Source organism: Pipistrellus kuhlii, unplaced genomic scaffold, assembly GCF_014108245.1.
Source record: "Pipistrellus kuhlii isolate mPipKuh1 unplaced genomic scaffold, mPipKuh1.p scaffold_m20_p_65, whole genome shotgun sequence".
NCBI classification, from domain to species: domain Eukaryota; kingdom Metazoa; phylum Chordata; class Mammalia; order Chiroptera; family Vespertilionidae; genus Pipistrellus; species Pipistrellus kuhlii.
In genome coordinates this window covers 1347181-1363977 of record NW_023425568.1, presented here as the reverse complement: position 1 = coordinate 1363977, position 16797 = coordinate 1347181, and the positions used below count along the sequence as shown (strand labels likewise).

At 55.0% G+C, this 16797-nt stretch overlaps 1 long non-coding RNA gene across 1 annotated transcript; it reads left to right on the top strand.

Moving 5' to 3' along the window:
- The first annotated feature begins 14312 nt into the window (after window positions 1-14312).
- LOC118708813 lies at window positions 14313-14978 on the top strand. The gene is made up of 2 exons (XR_004984730.2): window positions 14313-14521; window positions 14637-14978. It is a non-coding gene; the product is annotated as an uncharacterized LOC118708813 (long non-coding RNA).
- Window positions 14979-16797: the final 1819 nt, after the last annotated feature.

The window sequence follows — 16797 nt, the reverse complement described above, 5'->3', positions numbered from 1 at the left end:
CAAGATCTGGTTCTTCGGACCCCAGCTGTTCCAGATGCTGTTTTTTTTTTTTTTTTTTTTTTAATATATTTTATTGATTTTTTACAGAGAGGAAAAGAGAGGGATAGAGAGCTAGAAACATCGATGAGAGAGAAACATCGACCAGCTGCCTCCTGCACACCCCCTACTGGGGATGTGCTTGCAACCAAGGTACATGCCCTTCATCGTAATTAAACCTGGGACCCTTCAGTTTGCAGACCAATGCTCCTGGTTTTGAGCCAAACCAGTTTCGGTGATGCTGTTGTTTGATATGTGAAAGAACTGAGGTCCAGATCAGAGAGGTGACTCTCCGAGGTGATGCAGCTGCAGAAAGGAAACAGCTGGGTCTAAAACTCCCAGCATCCTGATTATAGTCATTGGCATAAAGAGTGGATGAAAGCCAAGGTGTGGGTGAGGGTGTGCACAAGGGCACCCAGACTCTGTGCCTTCTGTGGATTTTCTTGGGGGGGAAAATCCCACGTGTTACCTTAAGGACAGTTATGGAGTCTGGCAGCCCTCACAATACTGAAGATGTCATTGTTTTTAGTAGATACTCAATAGATGATGGTTAGGTGGATGAGTCCATAGTGGTAGGGTATTCAAACTACAGTATATTTATTTTTTCTCTGTAAAACTTGCTTTCTGGGTTGAATCCATGAATAGAGTGAAACAGAACAGTGTAATTCTAGTTTAAAATAATTTCTATGTGAAAGTGATAAAAGTATCAATAACAACAACAAATTAATACCAACTTAGGAATCAAAGCTCGGCTGGAGTGGCTCAGTTGGTTGAGCATTTTCCCATGACCTCAAAGGTTGCTTTTTTTCAATTCTTGGTCAGGGCACACAACTGGGTTTCAGGTTTGATCCCCTGTTGGGAAGCATACAGAAGGCAATCTATTGATATTTCTCTCTCTCTCTTCCTGTCTTTAAGCATGTTCTTAGATGAAAATTAAAAAAGTAATAAATTAAGAAAAATCATAAATACAATTGATACATTACAATCTCAAATGACATGTCACTGCAAGATGATGTCAAACTTAGTTAAAAATGATATATACCAATAAATATACTTATTAAATACTTGCATGGGATAAAAAAAAAATCATCATATAGAGATATATTTCTAATGAAAAGTGATAGTTCTATATCACTCCTTCACTCCAGTCACTTACTTCTGAATAAACCGATTTTAAATCTGTCAGTTACTTATGTTTGCTTTTTTATTTTATTTTATTTTTTTTTTTGCCTTGGTGATTAACTCCACATGTTGAGCATTATGACCTATTCATTTTCCTTATTTATTTTCTCCCTTGTATTGCATGAGCATACCTCAATAAATTTCCCTCTAAATAGTTATATGTCTAAGATTATCTTTATTCTTCTCTCATGCTCTATTCTACGCTATCCTTTAGGGCAGGCATCCTCAAACTTTTTAAAGTGGGGGCCAGATCACGGTCCCTCAGAGAGCTGGAGGGCCGGACTATATGAACTACTAATTCCTACTGTAACACCTCGGCTGCGCTCACTGCCCAAAAAACCTGGCGGGCCAGATCAGACTCCTCTGAGGGCCGCATGTAGCCCGCGGGCTGTAGTTTGAAGACGCCTGCTTTAGGGATAGTTTAGCAGGGTATGAAATTCCAAGTTGACACATATTCTTTTAGAACTTTGGAGGAATATCACTATTGTGTTCTTAGACCTATTGGTGCTAATGAAAAGAACAATATTGGTTTGTCACTTTTATTTTGAAGATGACCCCTGGATGATTTGAAGGAGTCTCTCTTGTTAAAATGAAGGAAAACTACTAGAAAATCCCATAAACTTGCAAGAGGTTGAAGCAGCAGTAGAGAATTATAAAATTTTATAATAATGTATTTATGGATCTATTAAAACATTGTACTAGCCACTCAGTTGGCTTGCTTATTCTAATGGCTTTTGTACTTTACCTCTGATAAATTATCTTGTATTATTATTATTTTGAAAAGCTTTTCTCATCTTTGTTTTAACCCATTTTTATCTTCCTAAAATTTTTATTAGTTAGAGGCCAAATCTTTTCAGTTACTCTTCAATGCCTTTTATATTTATCTCACATTTCCCTCTCATGGCTTTTTTTGTTGTGTTCACTAGATTTCCTTAATGTTACTTTCCAACATTTTTATTGAGTTTTCTTCCCGTTTTGGACAGCATATATTTAACTTCCCAGAACCACTAACATATCAGAGTTGGCCAGGAGAGAAGCTTGGGTCAGGGGTTAGTGTTCCCAGATGATGTCTTATTTCCACTGGTATTTGTGACTAGTCCTGTCTCTCAGACATGATGCGGTTCCATGAAAACATAGAAGTTATGCTAGAGGATGTGCTTATGATTATCATCAAACATTATTATTATTATTATTATTATTATTATTAAGAAATCCTAACATCTAAACAGACTAGGTTTGATTATCCCCCCAACCCCCACCCCAGAGGTCTGATTAGAAAAAAACTAACTGCCAGGGGGAGTAAGTGATGTGGGGTGTGTGGCTAAGGAGGGATGTTTGTGGAGAGGAATAACTGATAAAAGTTCTAGCCAGGGCGTGTTCAGCCAAAGGGAGGTATAACAAGGAAGGGGTAAAATATGAACTGCTGAGCTGGTTTCACATGGGAAACATGTGAGAGCAACTTAGGTGATAAACAAGGTAGTAAAGGAAGATGAGGCTTGAGAGGGAGGCTGGCTGGATTATAGTTCCCCAATGGACCACCTGAGGACATCTCTGTTCAGTGCCAGGGTTATGTTCTGTGTGTGTGTGTGTGTGTGTGTGTGTGTGTGCACGCATTTCATCTAGTTCACTCTTTGAGACCTGAGTTTTTATAACGAAGGTCTCTTGGACTCTCTACTGTGAATAGGCTCCGGGCTTTGTTTTTGTTTTCTGTCCCCTGAGCCTTCCGAGGCTCTGAAAATACAGCCGATCAAGTTCTCCAGGTAGACCAGATGTCCTCAGGGTGAGCATGGCTTCACAGCTTGTCTTCCTTCCATAACTTTGATGTTGACCTAACTTCCTACTATTTTACCAGCTATTTAAAGTATGTAAGAACACGTTTTATACATTTTTTCCTGGAGTTCTTCACTGTTGTGGCATACGTGATTGGCTGTCTCACTGGGGATGGACTCTCCTGTTGGCTGGCTCTATCACTGGCAATGGGACTCTCCCATTGGCTGGCTCTATTACTAGGATGGTTTTCTGGGTGCTTTGAGATGCACTGGCGCCCTTTTCCTTATTCCTAGAGCGGAAGGAAACATCCTTTCTCTAACCTATTGTGAAGATGGGATGATCCTCATAGGTGTGGTGTTTTTGCAACGAGCCTCACTCTCATTTGGACCATGTTTGGAGTTTCCACAATGCTCTTGCATCCAACCTCATGTAGACCTCATGGCAGGGGAAGACCTACTGCCCTCGTTTCACAACCGGATGTCTGAGCTGGAGGGCAGAGAAAAAAGCAACCCCGGCTCGCCCAGGCAGGGGCCGCAGAAAAATGGGAGGTTCCAACAGCTGTGCTCTGCACAGGATCTTCCTCTGACCCTGAACCGTATGCAAATAGGATTCCCTCAGGGATATAACACGGGCAGGTGGGGCTATGCACTGGTCTCACTGGAATCCCAAACTGACTCTGGCCGAGGCACTCAGGCTCTGTGTTGTGTCATCCAGGATGAAGGCGAGGATGTCTCCATGGACGGGTTGTCCCCTCCGCTCCCTGTCAAGGCCCAGGCGAACTGCCCAGGATGGAAGATCGGCTTCTTGCCGTCCATCTCCCACTACAGGTGACGGGGGAGGAGGCTCTAAACCCTGGACGGTCTCTCCAACTTGCTTCTCTAGGTCGAAAGGGAGGATGGCTCCCTGGACACAGAAGGCGATGCTGTGCATGGAGGAGCCGTAGCAAACAGCTTCAGGCTGAAGCGGAAGTCTCCAACCTTTAAGACCTAATCGACTCTCTTCCTGCCAAAGCAGCAATGGGGTGCACCTGCTCCCCTAGCCCCCCAAGAAATCACTTATGAGAGGACGGGTACCCCGCAAGAGCATCCAGAGAACGGGAAAACGAGGGTTGCCAGAGGAAGAGCAGGAGGAAGGGGGAGGGAAGGGGCGGCCAGAGGACCTGGCTCTGGGCACTGAAGGCTTAACATCAAATGCAGCCGGAAATCCATTTCCACAGTTCCACCGGCCGTCCTGGACGCCGCATTTCAAAGAAAAAGATTGCAATTCAGAGACGCGAGGCTCCCTTTGTTCTCTTGCCCTCCAGCCCCTGGTGCCAGTGTGGACGGCACCGCAGGGAGAGGGTGAGATCAAAACCCCTCCTCGCTCCGCTCTCTGCCCCCGGCGCTGGCCCCTGGCTCTCGGAATGAAACCAGCTCGGCTCTGGATTGACAATGCCCGGTCAATTATAATTGTTTATCTGGGCACGCAGAGCTCCGGGATGCTTACAGGAGAGGGGGCTCAGGGGGCCCGGAACAGCCAGAATAAAATTACTCTGCACGGCAGTCAGAGCAAGTGCATGGCACACTCACAACTTCACTCACTTTTCATCTCACTTCCTGCCCACGGGCTCTCTGCGCTGCCATTGGGGCCAGTGTCTGCTGGCTCTGACGTAACAGGGAGGTTACAGACCCAGAAGCAGTGCCTGTGTCAGTGGAGGGGGCCGGTCTGGTGCCCAGGAAAGATTGGGGGTGCTTTGCCATTGCCGTAGGTCGGGGACATGGGGACAGGAGTGCAATGACCCATGACAGGAAGTTCAGGGATTGAGGGGAGCCCTGTGCCCCTAGGTCATGCCTGTTTGAGCAGACAGGCTGTTTCACCTGCAGGGTCTCCTGGGCCTTCGAAGTGATGGAGAAACAGGGAGTCTGTCTCCCTTTCTGGCCTCTGTGGCTGGCACTCGCTTCCTCTTCCCCGAGTGGTGTGATCACCCCCGAATAAGAGAAGGCAGAGCCCACCCCGAGGAGCCCCTTTGGGTGGGGTTGGGGAGCCAGGCTCTCTCGGCCTCGGAGTGCTTGCTCTGCTGACACCGCTCCGGGAAGCGTCTGGGAGGCCCGGCCTGGCGGGGTGGGTGTGGACAGCAGGTGCGGGGGCCCAAAGCCTAGGCCCGGCAGGAGGGACCTGCAGGAGGAGACTACGGAGGAGGCAGCGCTGGCCTCAGACACCAGGCTACGGAGGCCAGGAGGAGTCACCAAGCCGAGGGGTGTGTGGGCAGAGCCCATCCATCCTCCCTGAGGCCAGGGCCCTCGGCTCCTTTCCTCTCAGCCCCTCAGACGTTTTCTGGAGGAAAGGGAAGGGGAGGAGCCCTGGTCAGAGCAGGCACCTCCCCAAGGCGACTGCTTAAACCAGACCACCCCCAGCTACCAGGAGCCAACCTTCTCCGTGCAGGGAAGTGTCCGGGAGCGAGACCAGTCCCTGTTGCAGGGGGATGTGGCCCCGAGCACCTGCAGACCTGCACATCCATCTGGTTCCTCTGCTGCAGCCTGGGGGCGGGCGGAGGGGGCGGGATTTAGGAGAACGACATAAAAATAGGACCCACCAGCACACACCAGGCGCATTGGTCCCTTCTGAGTGACCCTCTCAGGGGACAGGGCCGAGCTGCCCTGGGCCAGGCACAACCCGCTCGGAAGCGCAGGCCTTGGTGCTGTGTCTGCAGAGGACGGGCAGTAGGCTGCAGAGACAGGTGTGCCTGTCCTGGGGGGCTGGGCTGGTGGGGACCACTGTGCAGTAGCCAAAGCTGGGGGGGGAGCAACTGGACCCCTGAGGGGACCCTGGAGAAAGCTCTTCACATCAGGTCTGGACCCGGGCTGCCAGACCTCCAGGGCCCCGTCTCATCCTCACCTCCATCTGCAACACTGTGTGTGTGTGTGTGTGTGTGTGTGTGTGTAGAAGGTACCTGCACATTACAATTGGGAAACTGAGGCTCCTGTGAGCGGCAGAATGAACAGCCTCTTTCCTGCTCCCAGGGACACCTCTGGCTCCTTCTCTTCCCCTCGGCCCTGGGGCCCCAGCCCCTGGGTTTTCAGGGTCCTGGGCCAATTTCCAGCGAGACTCAGCTCTGGGCAGCTGTGGCCAGCTGTTTGGGAAAAGGGCTTTAGGAGGCCAACGTGCTGGCCTCCCCGGGCTTACTGGGGTTCTCCGCTTACGCTTCTGACCCTGAGAGGCCCTGGCAGCTGTGGCCGGACAATGGGCGGGGGCGAGGGCGGCGCGGTCAGCCTCGCTTTCTTCCCATGAGTTGGGTGGGCTGGACGGAGGCCCCCTAAGGGTTCTTCTCCATACAGGTCATGGCGACGGCCACACCTAACCCACAGGCTGCCGTCCTCACAGATGGGGGTGCCATTGGATGAGCCTGGGACATCACCCCTTAGACATAGGGTCTCAGGGCGCAGAGAGGTTACGTTCTTTGCCCCATGTCACACAGCACTCTGGGGGCCGGGTGAGGTTAGAACACAGCTCTCTTTGCCGCCCCCTGTCCTTTCCCCTCACTTGTCTGCCCTCAGACATGAAACAGCTCGCTCCCCGGGACCGTTCTCATAACAGTTCCTTTCTCTAATTCACACACCACAAATGCACTCCATAAATTAAAAAAACACACACACAAACCGAAAAGCTCCCTCCGCCGGGAGGAATGAATGAAGCCATTGTAACACGGCATGAATGGGAGTTAAAATCTTAAGCTACATTTTTCTTTTCGGGGGGTGGGGACACTAAATCTCTCAGTGGCGAGCAGGGAGCGTGATGTGGAGAAGGGGAAGAGGCAGATGCCCACCCTGGAACCGTGGTGAGATGGGGGTGTCAGGGTTTGTCATCACGGTCCCCAGAGGTCACGCCGAGCAGCCACAGACAAGGGCCCTTCTACATGGGGCCAGGCGGCTGGGGACTGGGTGGCAGTGTCCGCATTGCCATGGCCGCAGATGGGACATAGGCAAAGGGCTGGACTGAGACGTCTTCCATCCTCTATCATCCCTCCATGCCCCTTCCTCTCGTTCTCGCTCGCTTCCTCCCTCCTTCCCTCTCTCCCTTCCTCCCTCCCTCCCTCTCTCCCTCCCTCCCTCTCTCCCTTGTTTTCCCCTCACCTGCTATCCCCAGACATCTGCAGGTCCCCTGAAGCCTGGGGTCACGTCCCAAGCTGCCCCTCTGCCTCGGACGGGCCACATTCCTGCCCTCTCTCTATGGCATCGCAACCCCTGCTCCTCCAGGGCCCGGCCGGCTCCTTCCTCTCTGAGTGGTTCCCACCAGCAGACTCAGCCTCACCTCCTGGGCAGGCGGCACACACCCTCCCCGGCACCTCTCCCCGCCCAGTCCCGCGTGGCGGTCGGCGTGGGGTTAGGAGCACCCTCCTGGGCTTTCTCTGACGCGTGCTGCCCCCGATGGGCGAACCCCTCTCCACACGCAGGCGGAAGGAAGGTGGAAGCCTAAGGTGACCAGACGTCCCGCTTTTGGCGGGACAGTCCCGATGTTTAGCAATTTGTCCCTCGTCCTGTGGTGTTTTATAAAAGTCCTGACCCGATTTTAACAATTTGTCCCGTGGGATGCGGGACAAATTGTTAAAAATTGGGACTGTCCTGCCAAAAGCGGGACGTCTGGTCACCTTATGAAGCCACCATCTCACGGCGGAGAGCGAGGGGCAGAGAGCCGGGTGCAGGGCGAGCTCATCCGTGAGTGGCAGGGGCGGACTTTGAACCCAGGGCTGTCGAATTCCAGCACTCCCATCCCCCTCCTGGGGCCCGGCGCCCACGGGGCCGGTTTGACCCTTGACATTAGTCCTTCTGAGGAGGGTCCTGTTTCAGATTTATTTGGGACCGCCTGGCCCTGGGGTCGAGTGGAAAGAGCCTGTGACGTGAAGTCCCAGCTGCACGTGTATTAATAGAACTCGTATTAATGTCCCGGAGCACCTGCCCGCGGCACCCCTGACCTGAGGGCTTTACAGACCAAGGAACCCCTCCACCGGTGAGGAGGGCACTGCCGCCCAGTGCCTGTCCTAGATGGAGGCCGGGGGGCAGGGAGGCCGTGCCACGTGCCCGGCTGGCGCAGCTGGCCCTGCGGGAGGGCTTCCCCCCCGGGCGGCCTGCCTGCAGCCTCGGCCTCCTAACCCAACCCTGCCTCACGCCCAGCCTTTGGGATGAGGCTGAGACTCAGGCAGGGCAGGCAGGACCCAGAGGGGGCCCATGGCGGGAGGACTAGAGGTTCCGACCCAGGCCCTTCTGGCCAGCAGGCAACCCGGAGCACCTGGCAGGAAGCCACCAGTGCCGACGTCATGGCCAGCGCGTGCCACCCTGGTGGGGTCCTGCCTTGGAGCTGGGTGCTCTGGGTGGATGGAGGAAGGAGCCACAGGTGCACTGCTTTCCTGTTGCAGAAAAAGATCTGCACGGGAGAGAGAACCCTGAGGTGAGATGGACTGTGGACTCGGTGTGGCTTCTGGTTGAATCCGTGGCACAGCTCCTCCGGCTGCTGGGACCTGCTGCTGGTTCAGGCGCTTCTCCATCCTGCAGCACCATCGGCACAGTGGGTGTCTGTGCCACGGGGTGCCTCTGGGTGCTGATGGAGCTGGGGCTGTACCCCTAGGACAGCACTGCCACGGGCATGGTTGGGCCCGAATCCTTGCCCCTCGGATAATCGGTGATGGCTCCACGGATGGCATTTCTGGCCCACAGGCAACTCCACCGGCCTTAGATGCACATGGCCGCTGAGGGCTGGAGATGGACCCTGGACTCAGCTGAGTGGACGTTAATGGAATGTTCTGGGGAGAGAGAACCAACAAGGGCGGGGTGCCTGCGGAGTCAGTGGTGTGCTCTATTGACTGTGACCAAGTCCTGAGAGGCTGCCATGGATTCCCATCGTATGGATGAGGAGACTGAGGCCAGGAGGCAAATCCAACTTGTCCCACAAGGTCTCTCGGGCACGGAGGCGGGCCGTTCCCGGCTCCAGGTTGGGGAGGGACATCACTGACTGAAGCACACCTTCAATCAGCAGCTCAGGCCCCAGCCGCCCAGAGGGCCTCTTTCAGCATATGGGCCTGGTTCCCCATTTGCTCGATGCTCAAGGGAGCTGGAGACAAAATGACTGAGCTACCGAGGACACCCTCTGAGCCCAAGGCTGACTTTCCCAGGAGCTGCAGCCTGTGTCTTCTTATTTTCCTGTTGGTTCTATGAAAACGTTGACTTGGTGACTCCAGATCAAATGAAGGGCATGTTGTCACGGTAACCGTCAAACCATTCTTTTCCTTCATAAATGCGACTGCCCGTGCCTCCCACTTTTTAAATCTCATTGTCTGCTCACAAGATTGCTGGCCAGCCCCCTCCATTTCCTCTGCAGCACATCTCCACCCAGAAAAACCATCCTTCGAGGCCCATGTCCCCCTCCTCCTCCTCCTCCTCCTTCTTTTCCTCCTCCTCCGAGAAGTTGCCCCAGATTGCACCCAGCTCCCTTAATAAGTGGTGCATTGTCCCTCCCACGGATGCGCACTAAAACCCTCTTAGGTAGTTGTTCCTTTGTTTATTCATCTTACCATCCACTCAGCAAACATCTGCTCAGCACCTACTGTATACCAGGCCTTGTGTCCGACGCTGGGAACACCACAAAGTTAAGAGCCAGTTCCTGGCCTCAAGGAACTCATAAACTCTTGCAGGGGCATCGGCCCAAGCATGCAGCTCAAATCTGGGGGAGGCAGAACCCTCACTGGGCACGCATGGCGCTGTGTCAGTTCCATTTGTGGGTCTCCCCAGAGAAGGGGTAGCCTGGCACTGACAGGTGAGCCGGAGCTCCCAGGGCAGGCCGGGGGGACGGTGACCTCTGGCCTCCACTGCCCGATGTTGCTTGTGTGACGAGAAGCAGCCGCCTCTCCTGGCACTGCAGGGCAGCCCACACCTGTGCAGCCCCTCGGCCGCCCTGAGGTTGTCCTGTATCTTTCGCCTCTAAGTGCTGGTCTGTGGTCCTCTGGGGCCATGTTTTGTTTTCTATGTTGGTCTTAACCTGGTTCAATGGTGGCTCCCTGAGGACAGAATGTATTTGCCACCTTTCTACCACGCAGGGCCCCCAACGGAGTGGCACTTGACTCGTGAATAGAATAGAATGTTTCTACCATCAGAGAATTGATACTAAAAAAAAAAAAGGGTAATATGCTAATTAGACTGGGAGAACCTTCCAGAGACCTTCTGGACTTCCTTCCAGACAAAGCCCTGGTGGTGGGGCTGAGGCAGAGGCAGTTAGGGGTGATCAGGCCAGGAGGGGAGGGCAGTTAGGGTAATCAGGCTGGTGGGAGGGGGTGGCGTCAGTTGGGTGTGAGCAGGCCAGCAGGAAGGGTAGTTGGAAGCAATCAGGCTGGCAGGGGGGACAGTTGGGGGTGAGCATGCTGACAAGGGGGGCAGTTGGGGGCAAGAGGCCAGTGAGGGGGCAGTTGGGGGCGAGCAGGCAAGCAGGCAGAGTGGTTTGGGGCAATCAGGCAGGCAGGCAGGTGAACAGTTAGGGCCAGCAGTCCTAGACTGTGAGAGGGATCCAAGATTGGAGAGGGTGCAGGCTGGGCTGAGGTACACCCCCTCCGTGCATGAATTTCATGCACTGGGCCACTAATGTAGTATAACTCATAATGGTTCCTAAATGCTAGGACAGGGGACCATGACTTCAGAATCACAGGGCAGGGAGGGGGGCGAGCGGGGAGTGGGGAGAATTTAAAAACTACGATGCACACCTGGTTTCACCTGGGACCATTCGATTCAGTGAACCTGTGATCAGGACTGAGGGCCTGTGTTTTTCATGCTCCAGGGGTGTTTCCGATGACAGTAACTCCCTGTTATAGGGCTACTGCTGGTGTGGGCACTGTCCATGTCAGCTCACACTTGTAACCATCAAACGAGGCAGATACAACCCCAGGCTCCTCAGGGAGAGACTTGGAACCTGCTCAGGTCACCCAGCGGGCCATGCTCTGACCCAGGTGGACAGTCCCACAGCCCCTGCTCCTGGGGCTGTGTGATACAGCCAGAGTGGCAGAACTTGGAAGATCTGGCAATACTGGATTTAAAATGGTCCTTGAGCCCTGGCCGGTGTGGCACTGTAGGTTGAGTGACATCTTATGCCCTGAAAGGTCGCTGGTTCAGTTCCTGGTCTGGGCACATGCCCAGGTTGCGGGTTCAATCTCAGGTTGGGATGCATACAGGAGGCAACTAATGGATGTTTCTCTCTCTCTTTCCCCACCTTCCTCTCTCTCAAATCAATAAAAACATATAAGTTTAAATGGTCCTTGAGGGTCACCTCCTTTAGTCTTCCCATTTTGGACATCAGAGCACTGAGTCCCCTAAGGGCCAGCAGACTCACTGACAGCGTCCTGGGAATCAGCCAGAGGACTCAGACTGTGAGGTTCTTGTCCGCCCTTCAGGTGCCACCACCGATTTGTAGGGATCTGTTCCTAACTGCAACAGGCAAGTTGCTGATGATAATAATAATCCTATACAATAAAAGCCCAATATGCAAATTGACGGTTACTCCAACACACAATATGGCTGCCCCCATGTGGACACAAGATGGCTGCCACAAGATGGCCAGCAGGGGAGGGAAGTTGTGGGAGATCAGGCCAGCAGGGGAGGGAAGTTAGGAGGGATCAGGCCTGCAGAGGAGAGAGTTTGGGGGCAACCAGACATGCAGAAGAGGGCAGTTGGGGGGAATAGGCCTGCAGAGAAGGGCAGTTGTGAAGGACCAGGCCTGCAGGGAGGGCAGTTGGAGGCAACCAGGCCAGCAGGGGAGGGCAGTTAGAGGAGACCAGGCTGGCAGGGGAATGGTTAGGGGTTGATCAGGCTGGCAGGCAGAAGAAGTTATGGGCAATCAGGCAGGTAGGCAGGCAAGTGGTTGGGAGCCAGCAGTCCTGGATTATGAAAGGGATGCCTACTTCCTGTTTAAATGGGCAGTGTGACATCCCTCAAGGGGTCCCAGATTGGAGAGGGTGCAGGCTGGGCTGAGGGACACCTCTCTCTAACCCCCCACCCCCTCCGTGCATGAATTTTGTGACCGGGCCTCTAGTGATAATAATAATGGCAATACTGCCACCACACTGGGCCTGTACTCTGTGCTTCTTATTCTGGGGGAACTGCCTTTTCTGAGTCTCTGAGGGCCCCTGAGAGAAGTGGGGGCCCTTCTTAAGGAGGAGGGACAGCTCTAAGGCAGGGCTCTCAGCTTGGGGAGGGTGTGGCTTTGCCCCTCCCCCTGAGGCGTTTGGCGATATCTAGAGGCCTTTTTGGTGGTCATTTTGGGGACTGGATTCGGGGCACATCCTGGTTTTAGGTGGCAGGAGCCAGGATGCTATCAGGTGTTATGCTGTGCCCAGGCGGCCCTCCTGCAAAGCACACCTTCCCCGAAGCCCACCACCCAGGCCCAGCTCTCTGCTGCCCACCACCCAGGCCCAGCTCTCTGCTGCCCACCACCCAGGCCCAGCTCCCTGCCCCCCACTGCCCAGCCCAGCACCCCAACACCCACCACCCAGGCCCAGCTCCCTGCCCCCGGCAGCCTGGCTCCTCCTCACTGGGCTCCGAAGAGTGGGGATGGGAGTGCTGCAAAGACGTCAGCCCACTCACCCCTTTCACAGCTGAGCACCTGCTGGGGTTTCAGGTCAGTTACCCCCACCCCCATCCCTCTCCTGAGGTGGGCCAGTGGCACCCCCTTGCAGTCCCTTGGCCACAGGATGCTCCCGCAGGCAGTGACCGGAGGCCAGGACACACGTCCCCCAAGGCAGTGGTTCGCACAGCAAACGGGTGAGAGGCTCCCAGTGTGACTGGCACCCCAGCCCTGGCTGGGCCATTTGTCACCTTGGCAGCGAGCTCCTGCCATTCTTTCTCTCCTCGGGGGGCACCGGGAGGCGCTCTCTCAGGGTCGATGGGACAGGACAGGAGACAGCTGGGCGGGAGCTGGGCTAATTAATTCGTTCCGTAGTGTAATGCTGCCCTCTCCGCGCTCCTGGGCTCAGGGCTGCAGGGCAGGGCACGGCTCGGGCTTCCCACGCCAAATGGACAGATCCAACAGGTGTGGCCAGATCTGGGGGCTGGGGTGGGGGGGGGAGGGAGGAGGTGAGCGGGAGGGACGCTGGGTAACCGCTGGGTGAGCAGATGGAAGTGCTCATCGCGGTGAGAACGCGGATGGGAGGCGGGCCGGGAGGGCACGTCCTGCTGGGGTGAAGGGGGGTTTGGGTGGGTGGCATGGAGGGAACAGACCTGCCACATGTTAATTTGGAACCAGTGCCTCCGGGAGGAATTTAGACAATCAGGCTGCTCCATGCAAATAGCCCCCCTTCCCGGCAGCTGTCAGAGAGGCCTCCCCGGAGGAGGGTGACTGGGGGTGGGGGGAGTACTCTCTGCCCGAGCCTGGCCCCATGCAGCCGGGGTTCCCTGTTTCCGGATGGCATGGCATTCTGAGGTCAGGAGGTCGGATGAGGCTTTTACCTGCCTGCAGAGCAGAAGCTGCTCACTCAGGGCAGAGGCCTGCTCACATCACCCCGCTGCCTGGGCTGAGCCGGGGTTTGTGTGGTGTGTGTGTGTGTGTGTGTGTGTGTGTGTGTGTGTGTGTGTGTGGTGTGTGTGTGTGTGTGTGTGTGTGGTGTGTGTGTGTGTGTGTGTGTGTGTGTGTGTGTGTGTGTGTGTGTGTATGTGTGTAGCCATGCCTTCCAGGCCCCGTTCCTGGCTGGAGGGATGCCCGGCCGGCACTGGGTCTCACGCTTAGTAGGTGCTCCATGAAAACCAACTGCATGCGGATTACACGGAGGGGTGGCAGGCACACACACGAAGGCAGAACGAAGGTAATACGTTGGAAAAACAACCACCCCAACCGCCACCCGATGGAGAAGTTTCCAGAAAGTTCTGTCCTGTGGGAATGTGGGAGCTTTCTGCTCGCTGCGTCACGTTAGCCCTTGTCCTTGTTTGTTCTCAGAGACGTGGGGAGGCCCACCACCTCCCGTGGTGGGGATGGCGGCTGGAGCTGGAACTGAGTGTAGGTTTTGGGGAGCACGTGGCTCCCCCCCCCCCCCCCCCCGCCCCCGGGCCCTGCACTCTCTTTCCCTGAGGTCGGACTGTGGCACAAAGACCGCCGGTTCCGGGCCAGGTCACAGCACGCACTTGCCCTCGTTCCCAACCCGGCCTGATATCGGCCTCTCGGGCTGGGGTGTCGGCGCACCCCTCCTCCCCTCCCCCTCCTCGGACCCCATGCTGCTGGCAGACACACGGACACACCACACGGAAAGGACCTCCAATCCTGGGGCGTGTTCTCGGCCTTCCTGCCCCCCAGCTGATACATAGGAAGCCTCCTCGCCTTGTCCGGGCCTGAGCCAGACCGTACAGGGAGGCCCGCTGGCCTCCGGGCTGGACAGAGCCGGGCCTTCCTCTGTGACTCAGTTTCCTCATCCACAAAGTGGGCAGTGGAGCTGAAAGACACCCCCTCGGAGCACCTGGGAGACGGGGTGACTCGCAGCTGCTCGGGGAGGCTTCCGGGGAGGCCTCCGCCCCGTCCCCCGGAGAAAGTGAAGAAAGTGAAGTGAAGAGAGTGAGCGCACAGCTGCCCGCCGAGGCCTGGAATGCGGGCCCCTGGGTTTCTGGCTGAGTCGGGGAGGCTCACGCTTCTCCCTTGTGCTTTTGAATCAACAGCTCCCTCTGATCTCAGCTGCCCTCTCTCCCCGGGAGCACGATTTCAAAGGCTTTCTCCACGGAGCGAGAGCAGACCTCAATCATCTTTGTGCACAAAACACCCGCCCCGGCTATTTGTCTCCGTCCGGAGCGCCTGGCGCGGGGCCGAGGGGCGCGCTGGGGAGCGGTGCTTAGGAAGAATGCTGTCATTCCGAGGGGCTCCCCGTCCGCCCCCCGCCCCGCCCCTGCGCTCTGCCCCGGGGTCTTGGCAGCCCGGGGTAACCACAAGACAAGTTTTATCATCTGTTAAACCTGTCGTTTGGGGGGAAAAAATGACTTCAATAAAATATTTCAACAATTATAGTCCGTTTTAATTAGGTGTGTGCCACATAATTATAGATTTTAAAAAATGTGTAGGGTTTCAAAACCCAGCACCCCGGCCATACACAGCTAGCTGTGCTCCTGCGGAATTTCCAGTGCAATCCTCGCCCCCCCATCCCCCCTCCCCACACACACACCAGGGAGCCCTGCATACCTGGCCGGCCCTCCACCTTCCCCACTGCTCGGCCGCCTTTGTTCACCATTCTTCCCACTTCTGTCTGGAAGCTCCGGTCCTGGCAGGTGGAATGGGTGTCGGGGCCCTGGAAAGCCCGGAGGGTTGGACATGGGGTGGAGGGAATGTGACCCTGGGCGTCTGGAGGGCTGGGGTCTCCTTCTGGCTCCCACAGAGCTTGCTGGATGACCCTAGGCACTTGCTACCCCTCTCTGCCCTTCTTTAAAACAAGAGAACTAGCCATCAATTTTTAAAAAATGTTTTATTTCAGGGGCGGTGGCATGGAAGAGGCCACTTTTGGAGTTAAATTCTGAAAGACAAGTCCAGTAGGGAAACAGCTGAAAAACAGAGGTCTTTGGGTCAAGAAGGGCATGGTCCCCACCCTTCCCTGGTGGCCTCTGCAGGGCCTTAAAAGTAGCCGAGTTAGAAAACGTCTGGAAAGATGGTGTCTGAGATCCCCTGTGAGCTTGTCATGGGTGTTGCAGAAGTATGGTCAATTTGCACATTTCTCTTTTATTAGTGTAGATACTAGAGGCCTGGTGCACAAAATTTGTGCATGGGGGGGGGTGTTCCCTCAGTCCAACCTTCACCCTCTCCAATCTGGGACCCCTCGGGGGATGTCCAACTGCTGGCTTAGGCCTAAAATGGTAGTCAGACATCCCTCTCACAATCCTGGACCTCTGGTTCCTAACTACTCACCTGCCTGACTGCCTATCACCCCCAACTGCCCCTCCCCCCCTCCCCCCCCCCCCCCCGCTGGCCTGGTCACCCCACATAGCCTGCTGTTCAGTTGTTTGGCCACCCCTCACTAACCCCCCTGCCTATTGGGTCACCCCAATGTTGGGTCATCTGTTCCATTGCGATGGTCGCTTAGACTTTTATATAGATATTTATTGATTTCAGAGAGAAAGGGGGAAAGAAAGAGAGACAGAGAGAAAGAGAGAGAGAGAGAGAGATATCAATGATGAAAAAAATCATCAATCAGCTGTCTCCTGCACGGCCCACACCAGAGATCAAACCTGCAACTTGGGCATGTGTCCTAACCAGGAATCGAATCGAACTTTGACCTCCTGGTTCATCAGTCGATGCTCACCACTGAGCCACACCACCTGGGCACCCCCTGCACAATTTGCCTTGAATCCCCAGTACCCCGAAGTGCCTCGCCTCTCCTTTCTCCAGCAGGTGGGAGTTCGTTGGTGCCCGTGGTTTGCTTTCTGGAGGCTTGGCTCCTGGTTGGCTGGGCTCCCCTGTGAGAAGAGGGGTGTCAGAGGGACACTCCTGTCCTCACGGCCCGAGCTGACCCCCTGGAGGGAAGCAGTGCCGGGCACGCTGCAGGATGGGGCTTGCTCCTTGTGTGAGTGTGTGTGAGTCAGTGAATGCAGTGACTGAGGGAGCGCGTGGATGGTGGAGGATGAACGGATTAGCAAATACGTTACAGACATGAGTCAATGTGTAAACAAACGGGGAAATCCATGGATAAACGGCAGAGAGACAAGCGGGTGGCCTGTGACTCAGTGATGAGTGAGTAAGCACAGGAATCACATCTGGGCCCGTGTCTCCATCGGTGTCCATCTATAAGTGAATGCAAGGCTGAGCGGAGGAGGGGGTTGGTAAAGCGAGCTCAGCCGA